The following is a 19,769-nucleotide window of genomic DNA, read 5'->3' as shown; positions in this document are numbered from 1 at the left end:
CATACCAATCAATGCCTTTTTTATGCTCTTCCCTAATATAATAATCATTTTTGTCAGAAATGAATTTTACCCCCACCCCTATAGACTATACACCAATTCAGGGTATATATTTGCACATTAGGGGGGTGGGGGTAAAGTTTAAACTTACCTCTCATTTACATCAGAAATAAAATCCCCCCCCCCCTAATGTGCAAAGGTATACCCTGAATTGGTATATATAGGGGTGGGGGTAAAATTCATTTCCAACAAAAATTGTTATTATATTTAGAAAGAGCATAAAAAAGGCATCAAGTGGTATGTTTACTTCATTTGTAAGTCAATAATATGATTTGCAAAAAAAATTACCAATAAATCAGATATAAAAAAGGTAAATTCTACTTTAGCTAATTTTGGCTATCTTGGAAAGGGGTTAGGAAAAATGAAACTTTCAGGAATGAGTCAACAGGCTAAAGTATGCCCTGGGAAGGTATTTTGAAGTATCTACCTCTACTCCTCTCTGTAAAGGGTCTTGACCTTTGATGACCTTTAAAAATCTGTGTGCTATTAAAGTGAAACCTTGCAAATTAGATCTTCTGCTTAAATGAAGTACAACAAAATTGTTTTCAGCTTCACAACTTTGTTCAATCCCAATTTATAAGGTTTTAAAGATATTCCAACACATTTCCTAAATTTTGAAAAAAAACATTGATATGGCTTAAAATGCTACTTAAATAACAAGAATTGCATTTTCAAAACTAAAGCCAGAGAAGAAGAAACTGATATCTGAAAATTGAGGTTAAATGTTGTTTTGTCAAAATTTCAATAAGTATAGACCTGTCATGTAGGCAAATTTCAGGACCCTCTAGAAGGAGGAGTAGAGGTAGGTACTTCAAAACACCTTCCTAGGACATACTTTAGCCTGTAGAACCATCCCTGAAAGTTCAATTTTCCTAATCTAACCCCTTTTCAAGATAGCCAAAAGTAGCTAAAGTAGAATTTTACCCCAAAAAATGATGGTCAGTATGTATAATATTCCACAAATGACATAGGGACAAGGTAAACATACTACTTAATTTTTTTTTTAGTTTTATCCACATATTAACAGAAAGCTGATTTTATTCTGATTCTAAAAATGTAGCTTTTATCCCTTGATATCTATTCTATAAATTACAAATATTAAATATATTTTTTTCTTTTCAATTGGTAGTCAAAACATTTTGCTAGAAATTTGACAAAGGTGGCAGGCCTCTTGAAACTACTCTCACATTGCATCATGCTCTAGTGAAATAGTGGTGGACAAAAACCCATCTCTATTTTTCCAGAATACCAAAGAAAAGGGGTCTTTTACCCTAGTATGCAGAAAAATTATTATTATCTCAGTTTTGAGAGTGCTTCCACCAGGGCCACCCCAAGGCTCATTTTACTGGGGGGCAATCTTTTTTAAATTTTACCAAATTGCTACCTGATTTATGTCAAATTTTCTGCAGAAATAAAGAATTTTGCGAAATTTTGGCCAATTTTGCAAAATTTTTTACCAAATGCCAAAAAATTTAGGAGGGGTGGCAGCCCCCCCCACCTGATTGTGCCAGATGTAGCCCTATATCATTTCTCCATTGTTTTTCTCATTGCATGTAATTTCATTTCTTTGTGTTCCTGTGTGTTTGTATTCTTAACCTGCTAACAGCCTCATTGCAAAAGAATAAAGATTAGTTAAACAAATTTAATCATTGGAAATGATATTAAAATGATGAATGCAATTGAAGGAAACATTAAAATCTAATTAATAGAAACATGCTGCATGTTATAGAAAAAAAATGTATTCTTTTTAGGGTTTTCTAAAAATGTGTTGCTTCACTTTACCCCCTCCCCCTGCTCCTATTCTGATGGATAAGTATACATTCAAAATATATTTTCAATGGAGGAACTCTTTTATTCTTTATTATTTTACATCAGACTCTAATCAATCAGCAGGAAGAAAAGAGTTGTGCTATTCTAACAAAGAATGAATATTTATAGTGGGCTGTATCTAGTGGCAGCAACTAATGAAAGCGTTAGTTGACCAATCTTTGTTTTTCACAGTTTTAAATGAATATACCAAAATGTGCATTTTTTAATGAAAATACACCAAAAAATGATTTTTTTTAATTGGGGAGGGGGGTGAATGTCCCCTGCCTCCTGTAATTCTTTCCACTAGCCATGTATATATTCATCAGGGGAGGGGGTGATGCAATATGTGGGGGCATATAAGGTTTTGTTGAAACGGTTGTTGTAGAAAGTTTGTAAAGGGCTCATTAAATTGGAAATTGAAAGGGCTAGTGCCCTTTTAATAGTTGAAAGTGATTGGAGGGCAACTAACCCCCCTCACACACCCACCATTTCCCCAAAGACATATATTAAAATTTTAAGATAGCCATTTTGTTCAATGTAGTTGAAAGTTCTGGAATTTATATCTTTGAGGATGATGAACCCCCCCCTCCCTCAGGGTAAGGGTTGTAAGTTATGCCCTGGGGGCATATAAGGTTTTTATAGAAAGGGTTGTAGAAAGTTCAAAAAGGGATAATTCAATTGTAAATTGAGCACTAGTGCCATTTTTAATAGTAGAAAGTGATCAAAGGGCTACTAACCCCCCTTTCATGCCCACCATTTCCTCAACCACATCCAATCAAAATTTTGAGATAGCTATTTTGCTCAATGTAGCTGAAAGTTCTGGAAATTAGGTTTTTGAGGATGACAACCCCCACAGCCCTCAGGGTAAGGTTTTGTAGAAAGGGTTGTTGCAGAAAGTTCATTAAGGGCTTATTTTATTGGAAATTGAAAGGGCTAGTGCCTTTTTAATAGTCAAAAGTGAATGGAGGGCAACTAACCCCCCTCTCATACCCACCATTTCCCCAAACACATACAGTCAAAATTCTGAGATGGCCACTTTAATCCATGTAGTTGAAAGTTCTGAAAGTTATGTCTTTGAGGATGACACCCCCCCCCCCCCTCCCACAGCCCTCAGGGTAAGGGTTGTGAGTTATATCCTGGGGGCATATAAGGTTTTTATAGAAAGGGTTGTTGTAGAAAGTTCAAAAAGGGCTCATTCAATTGGAAATTGGGGGCTAGTGCCCCCTTTAATTGTAGAAAGTGATTGGAGGGCAACTAACCCCCTCTTGTGCCTACCATTTCCCCAAACACATCCAATCAAAATTTTAAGATAGTCATTTTTTCAATGTAATTGAAAGTATAGAATTTAGGTCTTTGAGGATGACACCCACCCCACAGCCCTCAGGGTAAGGGTTGTAAGTTATGCCCTGGGGTATAACTTATATCCACAACCCTCTCACGCCCACCATTTCCCCAAACACATCAAATCAAAATTTGGAGATTTGGTTTAATGTAGTTTAATGTTCTGGAAATTAGGTCTTTGAGGATGACAACCCCCTACCCCCACAACCCTCAGGGCAAGGGTTGAAAGTTATTCCCTGGGGGCATGTAAGGTTTCTTTAGAAATTGTTGTTGTAAAAACTTCAAAAAGGGCTCATTTGATTAGAAACTGAAAGGTTTAGTGCCCTTTTGAATAGTCAAAACTGATTGGAGGGCAACTAACCCCCCTCTCATGCCTATTATTTTCCCAAACATATTCAATCAAAATTTTGAGATAGCTATTTTGTTCAACGTAGTTGACAGCTTTGGAAACTATTTCTTTGAGAATGACAAACCCCTCCACAGCCCCCAGAGCAAGGGTTGTAAGCTATACCCTAGGGTCATATAAGGTTTTTATGGAAAATGTTGTCATAGAAATTTCAAAAGGGCTCATTCAATTGGAAATTGAAAGGGCTAGTGTCTTTTTTAATAGTTGAAAGTGATTGGAGAGCAACTAACACCCCTCTCACACCCACCATTTTTCCTAACACATCCAATCAAATTTTGATATATCCATTTTGTTCAACATAGTTGAAAGTTCTGGAAATTAGTTTTTTTTAGGATGATAACCCCTTCACAGCCCTTGGTGCAAGGGTTGTAAGCTATGCCCTGGGGACATATAAGGTTTATACAGAAAGTTTTGGGGCAAAAGTCTAACTTTTGGGGCTACTTCTGCTTATCCAAGCTATCAAAGAAAGTAAACAGATTTTTTTTTGCAAATGGTATAAGTTTTCTATTTCAGGTCAACTAGAGGAGGTAGGAAACGAAATTAAACACTACTGTTTGTGTCCAGATTTCTTCAGCATACAAATAGGAGACCAAACTATAAAGTCTAAAAAAAACAAAAAGATTTAAAGTATTATTTCCTTCTTCCCTGAAAAGACTATGTCAATATAAAATGAACAGAAATTAATTAAAAAAGTTTTTTCCACAAAATCAGTTTTTTTTTTAAGTTAAGAACTCCATTAAACAAAAAATGAGCAAAAATAAAATCAAATAATCTGCAAAGCATGAAACTACCGCAAATCAGTAACGATAAATAAATGAAACCCAAAACGAACAGAAATTACAATAAATAACTAAGTCAAACTCAAAATGAGCAGAAATTAATGTGAGTAGGGTTCAAAACCCCTATGCTTTCTAAAAGCCAGAATATAATTTTTACCATGCTGAAAAAAATTCAAATGAATGTGCATTGTCAGTTTAATATACATATGCTGGTATTTATTCCTTAAAAATTTTATTAATTAGATGCTCTATTGCTGTTTTTAAGAGTCAAAGTTATCAGAGGGAAGCTACCCCCCCCCCCTTCCACACACACACACATACACGTCGCATTATCCTAAAACGCATTTAATTAAAATTTGAGACAGTCATTCTATTCAAGATAGTCTAAATATTATGTAACCAGGCTTTTGGCTTTGAAACAAACCTTATAGATTAGTATCAAGGGTTTTATGTTTCGCTCAGGGGGTATCTAAGATTCTTATAAAAGGGATACTTGTTTAACTTCAGAAGAGGCTCAGTCTTTCTCCCTTAAAAAGACAATTTCAATATAAAACGAACATAAATCAATTTCTGTTCTGTTCTGTGTCTTGTAAATGTTTTCACTTTTATAACTTTAAGAAATAAAAAATTAATTAGGATTTTAAGGAATAAATATCAGCATATGTATATTAAACTGACAATGCACATGTTTTCAGTAAATCCCTTGGAATTTTTTTCAGTAAAGTAAAAATCATGTTCTGGCCTTTAGAAAGCATGGGGTTTAGAACCCTACTCATATTAATTTCGGCTCGTTTTGAGTTTGACTCTGTTATTTATTTTAATTTCTGTTTGTTTTGGGTTTCATTTATTTATTGCTTCTGATTTGTGGTAGTTGTATGCTTGGTAGATTATTTTATTCTATTTTTGTTCATTTTTGGTTTAATTACTTTTTTTGAAAAACTTATTTTGTGGAAAAAGTTTTTTAATTTATAAATAGATTGGTCAAATCAGTTGTAGTTTGGCCATGGAATCTGGTAGAGAGGGATCCACTCCAGGAATCATTTAATTGTTTTTATTTTTATTTCCAGTATTTAATTGAAATTACGAATCTCTTATTTATCTTTGAAATGCCTAATAAGCGCTGATAGCATCCTATTCTTTACGTTTTGGATCCACATACTAACCCATAAATGTAAAACTGCCTATGTATAATACCACACTGACTTCTTGCTATTTTAGCTTTTCTAAAAATTTCTATTAACCAACTCCAAAAAAAGAATTGACATAAAATGTGATAAGAATTATGACTGCAATAAGTCACATTTTAAGTCGCATCGGTTGTAGTTTGGCCATGGAATTTGATAGAGAGGGATCCACTCCAGGAATCATTTGATTGTTTTTATTTTTATTTCCAGTATTTAATTGAAATTACGAATCTCTTATTTGTCTTTGAAATGCCTAATAAGTGCTGATAGCATCCTATTCCTTACGTTTAATCTTTAATCTCTTATTTATCTTTGAAATGCCTAATAAGCACTGATAGCATCCTATTCCTTACGTTTTGGATTTACATACTAACCCATAAATGTAAAACTGCCTATGTATAATACCACACTGACTTCTTGCTATTTTAGCTTTTCTAAAAATTTCTATTAACCAACTCCAAAAAAAGAATTGACATAAAATGTGATAAGAATTATGACTGCAATAAGTCGCATTTCACACAACACCAACGCTACTTGTGAGACATTTATCTCTGCACCAGTATGATGTACTAAATGCCTGCTGAGAATAGAGTAAAGTGAATTTAAACAAAATATGTATAATTTTCTCACAGTTTAGAAATTTTGTGCAACAATACTAACCCATTCTCTTTTCTATTGTTTTTCATGCAGCGATAGGAGACCGAGCTTTGCTTATGAAGGAACTTATAGACATAAACAATATACCCCCCCCCCCATACCCTAATTTACACGAGAAAAACTTTTTTGTAGTTTTTATATAATTCGCTTGATTTTCTAAAGTACAAAGGAGAAGGTAATTTTTAAACTCTACGAGTCAAATTTCCCTTCCAGTATGCACCCCCTTCCCAAGGTCAGAACATAAGTTGCACTTTACTGAAAAAAATACAAATGAATGTGAATTGTCAGTTTAATATACATATACTGATATTTAGTAATCAAAATGTTAATATTATTTGATTTATTAAAGTTATAAAAGTAAAAACATTGATATTTTTTTCAGTAAAGTGCAAATTATGTTCTGGACTTGGGAAGGCATATGGGTTTTGAGCCCGACTTACGTTAATTTCTGCTCATTTTGAATTTGACGCGATTATTTATTGTAATTTCTGTTCGTTTTGAGTTTCATTTATTTGTCGATGCTGATTTGTGGTAGTGTTACGTTTGGTAGATTATTAGGTTTTATTTTTTGCTCATTTTCGGTTTAATGGAGTTCTTTAATTTTCTTTGAAAAGCTTATTTTGTGGAAAAAGTTTTTTTTTAATTAACTTCTGTTTGTTATATATTGGCATAGTCTTTTGAGGGAAAAAGAAAATAATACTTTAAATCTTTTATTTTTTTAAGACTTCATAGTTTGGCCTGCTATTTGTATGCTGGAGAAAAATTTTCAGCAATTTTTAACAACATACACCCTTTTAAAAATCTGGACACAAATAGTAGTGTTTAATTTAGTTTCATACCTCCTCTAGTTGACCTGAAATGGAAAACTTGATACCATTTGCAAAAAGCTATGTTTACTTTCATTGATAGCTTGGATACACTTACGCTTTTTTGATTTGGTTAAATTTTAAGAGCAAAAGTAGCCCCGAAAGTTTGAACATAATACCCTCAGTCGTTCTTGGGATACTGCTGAGATACCTTATTGGGAATTAGCATTAACACAGCGCATTTTGATTTAATCTTAGGGCAACATTTAGTTTTTAAACATAATGGGCAAATGGAAGGGTGTGCGTGGGAGGGGATTAGTTGCCCTCCAATCACTTTCGACTATTAAAAAGGGCATCAGCCGTTTCTATTTTCAATTGATTGAGCCGTTTTCCATCGGTCTTTACTATAAAAAATGTCAAGCCTTCCAATTATTTTCGACTATTAAAAAGGGCACTAGGCCTTTCGATTTCCAATCAAATGAGCCCTTTTTGACTTTCTACGACAACACTTACTATAAGCACCTTATATGCCCCCAGGGCATAAATTAAAACCCCTACCCTGAGGGCTGTGAGGGGGTTGTCATCCTCAAAGACCTAATTTCCAGAATTTTCAACTACATTGAACAAAATGGCTTTCTCAAAATTTTGGTTGGATGTGTTTGAAGAAATGGTGGGCGTGGAAGGGGGGTTAGTTGCCCTTCAATCACTTTCGACTATTAGTAAGGGCACTAGCCCTTTCAATTTCCAATGGAATGAGCCCTTTTTAAAGTTTCTACAACATCACTTTCTATAAAAAACCTTATATGCCCCCAGGGCATAACTTAAAACACTTGCTCTGAGGGCTGGGGGGGGGGGGGAGAAGGGTTGTCGTCTTTAAAGACCAAATTTTCTAAGTTTTCAACTATGTTGAATAAAATGGCTATCTAAAAATTTTGATTGGATTTGTTTGGGGATAAGGTGGTTGTGAGAGGTTGGTTGCCCTCAAATCACTTCTGACTATTAAAAAGGGCACTAGCTCTTTGAATTTCCAATTAAATGAGCCCTGTTTCAAGTTTCTACGACAAAGATTTCAATAAAAACCTTAAATGCCCCAGGGCATAACTTATAACCCTTGGACTGAAAACTATGGGGGGAGTGGAGTGTCCTGCTCAAAGGTATAATTTCCAGAACTTTCAACTGCGTGGAACAAAACGGCTATCTCAAAATTTTGATTGGATGTGTTTGAGGAAATGGTGGGTATGGAAGGGGTGTTAGTTGCCTTCCAATAACTTTGGACTATTAGAAAGGGCACTATTGGGAGGTAAGTACAGGGTCACCACTTATCGGTCCAAAAATGGCGCAAAAAGGTTGCTATGCCACTTACTCGAGGGGGAGAACCCCTTGTCGGTCCAAATGTTAGTGAGAGACCCGCTCTTACTCGACCGGTTCCGTATCTATCACACTCAGATTTACTAATAGGACCTTTTATTGCTAACACCAATGTTCGTGGTATTTAGCCACCAGTGTTATACCGGTAGGCCACAACTCCATTGGCGTGGTAATATATGGATGTCACCACTTATGGGAGGGGAAAGCTCTGGCCCCAAATTATAATATGATTCCCGCGTCTACCACACCGGTTCTGCAAATATCGGGTTTGGTACTACCTGATCTACAGTATACCCTGTCCCAGGGTATGATAATGCGATCGAGTGGTCAAATGGCCAATTTCTAAAGCCAAGTGTACCCGCCTTGGGTTACGGCTAGAAAATCTCTAACTCTCTCCTTGGAGGTAACAAACCTCCCTGTCAATATAATAATGATGGTACCTCGTAGCTCTATTCCTACCCTGCCTGGGTTACGGAAACTAGTACACAGTTTGTAGAAAATACCTTACTTGTATTGTTCCAAAAGGGTCACAATATTCCCACATAAATATATCTCCCCGAAAGGGGTCTAAACGCAGACTAAAAAAATATAATAATAATAGGTACATCAACTGTTCATAGGGGTGGACTTTCGCTTGGCCCAGCCAATCCTCCCAATCCCCATTCAAAACCAGTTCTACCTCTTAGCTTTATCTTTCAATGACTCCAAACCAGGAAGTACAAAAATAGAACTTACTTCAAAGCTTACGTATTGCGAGGCCTCTAACTTAGCAACGAGAATTTAACCTGTCTTTTGAAATTATACTGTAAGCAAATGTAATTAAGAAAAGGAAAAAAAGTCATTTATCAGAAAGGAAAATAAACAGGGGTGGAACCCCAACACCTCCCCTCGTAAGAAAAATGACTGCGAACGCGCTACCTTTGTCCACCCTTACGAATATAAACACATAACTTCAACCTTACAAAATCCATTTGCCCTCTCTCTTTCACCAGCGTAGGTGCTAATACTTCCACCGCTTAGCTTAAGATTGGTCTTTATCGACACATCTCTACCGTAGAACCGCCATGGTCCAAATCGTGTGGATTACACATTGGGCTTTCAAAGTTGAAGTCCGCAAGATTCGCAGACAATGATTGTGCTACAAAAAATTTTCTCGCTTTCACGAATTTAAATTTGAGAGGAGCAGGGAATGAGTTTCTGACACATATGATGATTCCAGCCATCATGAAAAATTGGCTGCACTAGCCTCTTAATTTCCATCTGTGGAAACAACCCCATATCTCAATAAAAAAATAAATTGTCCTTTGGCATAATTTCAAATAATCTAAGGCCGAAAACGCAAAGGCCTATGAAAACGATAAGGGTACTGGGAATGAAGTAAAATTTTTAGTGAACCATGAATCGCCTTTTATCTGGGTTCCCTCCCCTGGGACAATTAAATGAAGAATATGCGTTGATGCTAATTGAAGATGAAACTTGGATACATCTCCCACTGAATACAATTTGCCGGAAATAATTGTCGGTTCCCATGAAGAATAACAACTTTTAATAGGGTTACTGGACAAAGGTTTGGGTGAAGTATGAAGCGACTGGGAGAGAGTATCCCCAAAAGACTCCAGATCCGAGAGACAAAACTTCGGTAAAGGGGTCACAAATTGTCCACCCGTTGTGCATTGAGGAAAAGGGCTATCTTTCGCGACTTCCCGCTGGGGATCTTCCCCAAGGGATTCCTCCCCCTCATAAAGGATCGACATATCTTTTGAATTGATAATACTAATCTCAGATTCCTTTCCAAGTTTTTCCAATCGGACTCGACATTCCATATCTCCCAACTATCCCCCAACCTATTGTAGGTCATTTATCTTTATTTTGTGACCGTCTTGTTTATTCCCCATGGGTCTTTGACCTCTTTTTCCCCGTGTTATTTATGTTATCAAGGCAGAGCCCATCTAACATTTCATTTTTCTCCCTATTATTTATGTTATCAAGGCACAGCCAATCCAACATTTTTTTTTTCGCCACTGCAGGCTGAATCTCCAAATTTTGTCTCGTTTTTACACTCCTCTTTACATCTCTACTTTTCTCGATTTTGTCATTCGCGCAAAATACTAAATCATCGTTAAATCTTATTTGGACTCCAGTATCCACCATCTTTGACTGCATAACTTCATTGTAGCTCCGTTTAATATTTCTTTTCTCTCTTTTAGTTTTCTTTATTCTTACCGCCGAAACAAATAGTTTGTTATCAACTCTGACATTTGGTTTTTCATATTGTACTAAAATTTCCCGAACTTTGCGAGGAAAAGCGCGTACAATAAATTTCGTCTCATTTTTCTTTGGTACAATCAGTGTTTCCTTTTGGCAAATTTTTTTCGGCGTCTCACATTCGTTAAAGGTGTTCTCAATTTTTCCATTTTCTGGAAATTTTCCCGAAAAATCATTTTTGCGCGTCTTATTTTCAATATTATGTGGTCTGTTTACTTCCGCATCCCATTTTTGTGGATTATCAACATTTTGAACACGAGTATCAAGTATTTCGTTTTTCCGACAGGGTGGCACAGCCTCCCAATTTGTTTTATGGGCTGGTCCACCTCCCCCCGTAGTTAACGGAGTATTATATTTTTCCGTCGTAGTGAAATTTTGTAATTTTCCCACTGTTAAAGAAGTCACTTTTAACGATAGGAGATTTCCGATATCTCCAAATTCTCCTCCTACTAAAACATCCAGTGCTAGCATAGGTACTAAGCCTACTTTTATCGTTTTTCTCTGGACCGTCCTTCTTTGCAATTTCTATTCTTACCCAAGCAGACGGGCATGGGTGCTTGTCTCCATAATAACATAATGTTGTAATCTTATTTTTATGGTCTATCTCCGTTCTATTAATTAGGCCAGTTCGCACTTAGATTTGGTCACTGCAGGAATCAATTGCCATTTCGACTAATTCCCGTACAATTTTCCGTATATTTTATGCGACTCTGCAAATGGGTAACTTTTTTTCTTATTATGGGTCATGGCCCAGGCTGTCGTTTTATATGGTTTTTGGTCATGTTTACTGGGGCAGTTTCTTGCAAAATGCCCCGTGGTACCATAATTATAGCAAGATAATTCTCTTTGCGCTGGGTTATAGTGCCTATTTTTTTATACTCTCTACATTGAAATATGTCTGTCTCCTCAATTTCTTCTCTTATTTCGGCCCACCTATTTGCAATTTCTGCCATTTCTTCGCTTGTTTTGGGGTTCTTTTCTTTCAAACATATTTTCAATTCTCTGTGGGTATTTTCTAAAAATTGTTCCATTGCTGTTTCATCTATTATTTCCTTTATCTTTTCTTTTATTTCTTCCGGGTTTTCTAAAACTCTATAGTTTTCTAACTCTAGCCATTTTAAACACATATCTTTCAATTTGTACCCATATTCTTTATATGTTTCGTTGTCTCATTTTCTTTCGTTCTTAACCTAAGTTGAAAGTGCCCGGGGAGAGTTCAAGCTTTTCCAAAATGGATAGTTTTAGTCTTTTAAAATCTCTTGAGTAGCGCATCGGTAATGATTTATATACAATTTCTCCTTTGTAGTTCAGGAGGAGTAGTATTTTTGTAACCCAATTTTCTCTCGGCAATCCGCTTAATTCTGCCGTTTTTTAAAAATTGTACATGTCTACATGTACATCTTCATTTTCTTTCAATGGTTGAAGGTTTACTGCCTGCATTACCTCTATTGTAGACGATTTCTGAGGCTCTTGGGAATTTCTCCCTGCAATCATTTCCATTATGAATTTTCTTTCCTCTCTGTCTGTCTCCTCCTTTTTTTCTTTGGCTACTCTATCTCTTTCTCTTTGTTCTCTATCTTCTTCCTCCTTTCGTTCTCTGGCTATCCTCTCTTTCTCTTTCTATTCTATCTTCCTCCTCTTTTCGTTCTCTGGCTATCCTATCAGCCTCTTCCTTTCGTTCTCTATCTATTCTAATATTCTCTTCTCTTTGCTCTCTAGCTATCCTCTTTCTCTCTTTCTTGTCTATCTTTCTCTCTTTCTTGTCTATCTCTCTCTCTTTCTTTTCTATTTTCCTCTTCTTTTCGTTGTCTGGCTAATTTTTCATTCTCAATGAAATTTAATAGTTGTTGTGTCATATCTATTTGGGTACTTTTTCGCGAGCCCCTGCTGGAAATTGAGCTTCTACTACTGGTGCTACTTGGCCTACTATGACTCTCTCTGTTTTTATATCCTCTTAATTCGTTTTCTGATTGTGTTTGTTGTATAATTATATTTTCTTTTATCCTCAACTCCCCTACATTTTCTCGGTGCTCTCTCTCTCAAAGGCCTCCATATTAACCTTTTTTTCTATTTTCCTACTTTTTCTATGGGCTTTACTCGCCCTTCTTGGTCTTGAGTTAGTATTATTTCTGTCCGATATAATTTCAAAATTTCGTTAACTGAAATTACCTCTTCAGTCTAAATGAAAATTCTTTTATCCATGTAGCTTCCGGTCTCTCGCGAAAAATTGCTGCGTGTCAATAAGTTTTATATTTTTGCACACTAATTAGTTGCGCTATATATTGATTCGTAAATTTTCCAATTATGATCTAAGAAGGCACAGCCCATAATAGATCTTCATAATTCTATTAATTGATTCCGTATTTTTTTTCTTTATATGTAACCACAATAGGCTACTCTTGTAGGCTAAATTACTTGTCTCTTCGAAAACGCGGAATTCTTTTACTATCAGGTTTACTGATAGCTCCTTTTCTTGCTGCCACCACTTATTGGGTGTAAGTACGGGGTTCACCACTTATTGGTGCAAAAATGGCGCAAAAAGGTTGTTATGCCACTTACTCGAGGGGGAGAACCCCTTGTCGGCCAAAATGTTAGTGGGATTCCCGCTCTTATTCCAACGGTTCCGTATCTATCAGATTTACTGATAGGACCTTTTGTTGCTGCCACCAATGTTCGTGGTATATAGCCACCAGTGTTATACCGGTAGGCCACAACACCATTGGCGTGGTAATATACGGGTGTCACCACTTATTGGAGGGGAAAGCCCCAGCCCCAAATTATAATGTGATGCCCGCGTCTGTCACACCGGTTCTGCGAATATCGGGTTTGGTACTTCCTGATTTAGTATACCCTGTCCCAGGGTATGATAACGCGATCGAGTGGTCAAATGGCCACTTTCTAAAGCAGAGTGTACCCGCTTTGGGTTACGGCTAGAAAATCTCTAACTCTCTCCTTGGAGGTAACAAACCTCCCTGTCAATATAATAACGACGGTACCTCGTAGCTCTGTTCCTACCCTGCCTGGGTTACGGAAACTAGTACACAGTTTGTAGAAAATACCTTACTTGTATTCTTCCAAAAGGGTCACAATGATCCGACATAATCTCCCCGAACGGGGTCTAAACGCAGACTAAAAAAATATAATAATAATAGGTACAGCAACTGTTCATAGGGGTGGACCTTCGCTTGGCCCATCAATCATCCCAATCCCCATTCAAAACCAATTCTACCTCTTAGCTTGATCTTTCAATGACTCCAAACCAGTAAGTACAAAAATAGAACTTACTTCAAAGCTTACTTATTGTGACGCCTCTAACTTAGCAACGAGAATTTAACCTGTCGTTTAAAATTATACTATAAGCAAATGTAATTAAGAAAACAAAAACAGGTCATTTATATGAAAGGAAAAGAAACAGGGGTGGAACCCCAACAGGCACGAGTCATTTCAACTTCCAATCGAATGAGTCCTTTTTGAAGTTTCTGCGACAACACTTTCTATAAAAACGTCGTACGCCCTTAGGACATAATTTACAACCCTTGTTCTGAGGGCTGTTGAGGGGTTGTCATCCTCAAAGACCTAATTTCCAGAACTTTCAACTACGTTGAACAAAATGGCTATCTCAAAATTTTTATTGGATGTGTTTGGGGAAAAGGTGGGCGTGAGAGGGGGGTTAGTTGCCCTCCAATCACTTTCGAGCATTAAAAAGTGCACTAGCCCTTTGAATTTCCAATTGAACGAGCCTTTTTTCAGACTTCTATGAAAGCATTTTAAGTAAAAGCCTTACATTTCCCTATAGTCTAGCTTAAAACTCTTGACATATTAGGTGTGGGGGAGTGTCTTCATCAAAAGCATAATTTATATTTGTATATCAACTACAATGAATAAATTGGCTATCTTAAAATATTGATTAGATGTGTTTCGGGAAATTGTGGGGTAGAAGGGGTTTTAGTTGCCTTCCAATCACTTTCGACTATTAAAAAGGGCCAAGCCACTCCAATTTCCAATCGAATGAGCCCTTTTCGCAGTTTCTACGACAACTCCTTTGATACAAAATGCCCTGGTCTAAAGAAAAACAAAAACAAAATTATACGTTTGTGCCAACATCGTTCTTTACTTAGGCAGCGTGATTGCGCTGCCTATGATAAACTGATGAACCCACAAACAAATCAATTTAATAAATAAAATCATAAACAGTATTTCAATAAATCACGTATATTAGAAGTTTAGTACAACAAATCAAATCTTACAGAGTCAAAATCCATTCAAAATTACGAGCAATTGAATAGCACGATGCCCGGGGCTATTAGAATAGAGCTTGGTTCAAATATGAGATTGAGCATCTTGTGCTGGTCGTGGGGGTCGGGGAAAGTGGAGGGAGGATATGTACTGCAGCATTAGTGGCGAATCTGAGAAAAAAGGGCGTGAAAAAAGGGCGTGGATGGGAGGGGTAGTTGCCCTCTGATCTCTTTTTACTCTTAAAAAGTGAACGAGAACTTTCAATTTCAAATCAAATGAACCCTCTCCCAAATTTAAACAAGCATCCCTTCCATAAAAACCATATATGCCCCGGAGCATTACTTACAACGCCTGCCTCCGGGCCTTGGGGGGTTGCGTCGACACAGGAGTTTTTTTTTATCTGACCTTTGAATTATTTTTAATAAAATGGCTATTTTAAAAATTTCATCGGATAGGTTTGGGGAAAAAGAGTGTGGGGGGGGGGGGCTAGTTGCCCTTGGATATCTTTTGACTCTTAAAAAGTGAACTAGAACTTTCAATTTCTAATCAAATGAGCCCTCTCTGAAGTTTATACGAGCATCCCAGGACACGCCCACAAGACATCACTTACAACACCTACCCCCTGGACCCTGGGGGGTTGTGTTGAAACCGGAGTTTTTGTTATCTAATTTTTGAACAATTTTTAAAAAACTGGCTATCTCAAAATTTGTAGTGGATGGGTTTGGGCAAAAAAGGGCATGGGGGCGCTAGTTGCCCTTAAATCTCTTGACTCTTAAAAAGTGAACTAGACCTTTAGATTTCCAATCAAATGAGCCCTCTATGAAGTTTATACGAGTATTTCTTTAATTAGAACAATGCATTCCCTTAGAGCATAAATTAGATAGCCTTCCCCTGGGCCCTAGGGGGTTGTGTCGACAGCTGAGTTTTTGTTATCCGACTTTTGAACTATTTTATTTCAACAAAATGTCCGTCTCAAAATTTTCATCAGATGGGTTTGGAGAAAGAAGGCATTGGGGGGGGGGGGGCTAGTTGCTCTCGGTTCTCTTTTGACTTTGAAAAAGTGAACTCAAACTTTCAATTTCCAATCAAATGAGTCCTGTCTGAAGTTTATATGAGCATCCAATTTCATATAAACCATTTCTGCCACAGTGCATAGCTTAGAACATCTGGCCCCGGATCTTGGGGGGTTTTGTCGACACCTGAGTTTTTGTTATCTGACATTTAAACAATTTTTAACTTAATGGCTGTATTAAAATTTTTATCGGATGCATTTGGGAAAAATGGGCGTGGAGGGGGGGAGGCTAGTTACCCTTGAATCTCTTTTGACTCTCAAAAACTGCACTAGAACTTTCAGTTTCCAATCAAATTAGCCCTCTCTGAAGTTTTTATGAGCATCCCTTCTATAAGAACCATATATTCCCCCAGGGCATAACTTACAACGCCTGCATTTGGGCCCCGGGGGGCTGTGTTGACCCCAGAGTTTTTGTTATTTGCTCTTGGTATATGGTATATCGTTCTTGGTATATGGTTTTCGAATTTTCTAAAAAAATGGCTATCTCAAAGTTCTTATCAGGTGGGTTTGAAAAAAAAGGGCGTGGAGGGGGGGGGATGGGCTAGGTGCCCTCCAATCTCTATTGACTCTCAAAAAGTGAACTAGAACTTTTCAATTTCCAATAAAATGATCCCTCTTTAAAGTTTATACAAGCATCCCTTCCATAGGAACCATACATGCCCCCAGGACATAACTTACAACGCCTGCCCCCGGGCCCTGGGGGTTTGTGTTGACACTGGAGTTTTTTTTCTATGTTCTTTGAACTATTTTTAACAAAATAGCTATCTCAATTTTTTTTTCGGATGCATTTGGGAAAAAAGGACTTGGAGGGGGGGGGCGGTTACCCTCCAATATCTTTTGACGCTTAAAAAGTGAACTAGAACTTTCAATTTCCAATCAAATGAGTCCTCTCTGAAGTTTATACGAGCATTCCTTCCATAAGAACCATATATTCCCCCAGGGCATAACTTATAACCCTTGCCCTGAATACCTTGGGGGGGGGGGAGTGTCATGCTCAAAGATATAATTTCCAGAACTTCTAACTACGTTGAACAAAATGGCTATCTCAAAATTTTGATTGGATGTGTCTGTGAAAACGGGGGCCCTGGGAGAGGTGTTAGTTGCCTCTAAAACCTTTTGACTATTAAAAAGGGTACTAGCCATTTAAATTTCCAATCGTATGAGCCCTTTTTGAAGTTTCATTGACAACGCTTTCTATAAAACCCTTATATGCCACCAGGGCATAACTTACAACCCTTGCCCTGAGGTTGAATGCTCCCCATAAGCATGACGAAGATAATTTCTTAAACCACATTGGCCTGACATCACATAAAGAAAGAAAAAAGAGCAAAAATGTTGTTTTTATAGGCCAAATTAATATACTTAAAAAACAAAGCGAATATTTCGAGAGGACAAACGCCTCTCTTCTTCAGCGAGAAACGAAACGATGTATCAATAAAAGCCAAAAATTAAAAGAATTAAAACCAACTACCTAAAAACCATAAAAGCGAGTTATTCGCCAATATCCGCGATTTGCAAAAAATCCAAAAAAATATGAACTGTCATCGACGGATACTAGCGAACAACTGACAAAGACAAGGAAAAAATTCATTCACTCGAAAAACAAAACGAACCAGCAATTAAATAAGTTGGAGAACTATGTCATCTGATTTCAGATTTTAATTAATGCATTTCTTGCATACACCCTTTGAGACCTAAGGGGTTGTTCACATGTTTGATTATATGATTGGGAAAGTGGTTCAAGGTTTATTTCAGGGATTACTGAAGTGTCGGGTTCTTTTTTGAAAAAAATTAAATTTGACTCGTTTATTCTTAAATCACCGGAATCTATGTTCTAAGCTAAACCTAAATATAGGTATTTAAAAATTTCAGTAGCTTCTCTGTAGTGCTGGACAATACCTTTATCATGCGAAATAAGACTAGCTTGATTAAACAAAATAGTATGGTCTGGTTTTTCAAAAATGTGCTCTGCAAGGCCAGAGTCAAAATTTTCTGGTTTTTCCGCTTTTTAAGTGTATTATTAATTGAACTAGAGTGCTGAGTTAATCTATCCGTTAGTCGCTGATCAGTTCTTCCGATATACCAAAGACCACACGAACAAGGAATTCTGTAGACACCAGAGTTTTCACCTATCGGGATAGGGTCTTTACCTTGATAAATTTGGGACCTGATAGTTTTTCTGGGTCTATAATAAGTGTAAATGTTATTTTTCCTTAGATTTTTTGAAATGTGGTCTGAAATCCCTTTAACGTATGGGAGACCAAGATAAACTGAATTTTCCCTTTGATTTGTGTTTTTTGTGGAATTATCTGATAATCTTTTTATGCGTTTTGCAATTACAGAATTTATTAAACTAATTGGATAACCATTCCCAAATAAAATATCTCTAAGGTGGTTGAGCTCTAAATCCAAGAAACGTGTTGAACAAACTTTCAATGCTCTATCAACTAGAGAAGTGACAACTCCTCTTTTCACAGCAGGAGAATGATTAGAGGAATAACTTAAGTAACGGTCATTATTTGTGGGTTTTCTATAGACACTAAACTCGAAACCTGAATCATTTCGGTGCACCAGAACATCTAAGAAAGGAAGACGCCTCTCTATCTCTGATTCCTGAGTAAATTTTAGTTTTGGATCCAAGGAGTTGAGCAAGTGAAGAAAAGAACCCAGAGACTCGTCACCATACTCCCATAAATAACAAATGTCATCTTTAAAACGAACCCAAAATTCAGGTTTACAAGAACTTTGCAAAATAGCCCTTTCTTCAAGGTCTTCCATGAAAATATCAGCCTGTATTGAAGAAAGAAGGCACCCATGGAGAGCCCATATTTCTGTCTATAAAAAATGCCTCTATAATGGAAGTAAAAAGAAGTTCTGTTACAAAGGGCTGTAAGCGAAAGAAGTGTCTGATTCGAAAGAGTAGATTTTTCTGATATAGATGGGTTAGAATTAAGTTTTTGCTCTAAAAACAGTTCAGCCTTTTGAGGATTACAATTGATATACATTGAATCTGCATCAAAACTGCCAATTCTTGTATTTGGTTTAACCGAAACTTGCTTTACCTTGGAAACAAAATCAGCGGAATTTTTAATATAGGATTTTTGAGCCTGAATTAGTGGGCGAAATATAACTGATAAGAATTTCCCTATTTTTGCTGTAGGAGAATTAAAAGAAGAAACAATGGGTTGAAGTCGATTACCAGGCTTATGAATTTTCAGAAGACCATTAAAACAAGGGAACGTGCATCTGCAAGGGTAAAACCTTTTGTACAACTGATCTGTAATTTCACCTTTTCCTTTTAGATAAGAAAGCTCTTTTCGGACTTCCTGGACAAATATTTCTTTGGGATTGGTAGCTAATTGTTCATATTTGTTAGAATCACTTAAAATGTCTCTGAATTTTCTATTGTAATCATCTGAATCTAAGACAACAACAGTATTCCCTTTATCGGCTTTGGTAATAATCCTGGAATGATCATTATGTAGTGCGTGTAAGACCAAGTGTTCATTTTTACTAAAAATTTTTTAATTTGGATTAATAACAGAAGGTGAATCCAACAAAGTTTCAACAAATGGTGCTCTAACCTCAGCAATCTGTCCAATATCTGCACGAGAGTCATGAAAAGCCCCCTATGTGTTTGCGATAATTTCACTATAAGGTATTTTCGAAGGGGTTATCGAAAATTTCAATCCTTTCGACAGAACCTGATTTTGCTCTGTTGTAAGGGGCATGGAGCTGAGATTTATCAAAGCAGGACCAGGAAAAGCATTTGGGACAAAAGGTGAATTA

General features: G+C 36.8%; 1 protein-coding gene across 3 annotated transcripts in view; it reads left to right on the top strand.

The window, feature by feature from the left end:
* Positions 1 to 19,769, top strand: part of Snx6 (sorting nexin 6) — a 103,490-nt gene that overhangs the window by 794 nt on the left and 82,927 nt on the right. The window lies entirely within an intron of this gene.

The sequence above is a fragment of the Artemia sp. Qi Xiang Cuo genome, chromosome 8, assembly GCF_049724085.1.
Source record: "Artemia sp. Qi Xiang Cuo chromosome 8, ASM4972408v1, whole genome shotgun sequence".
Taxonomy (NCBI): Eukaryota; Metazoa; Arthropoda; class Branchiopoda; order Anostraca; family Artemiidae; genus Artemia; species Artemia sp. Qi Xiang Cuo.
Note: the sequence above shows the minus strand (reverse complement) of the source record. Positions and strands in the feature narration are given on the sequence as shown.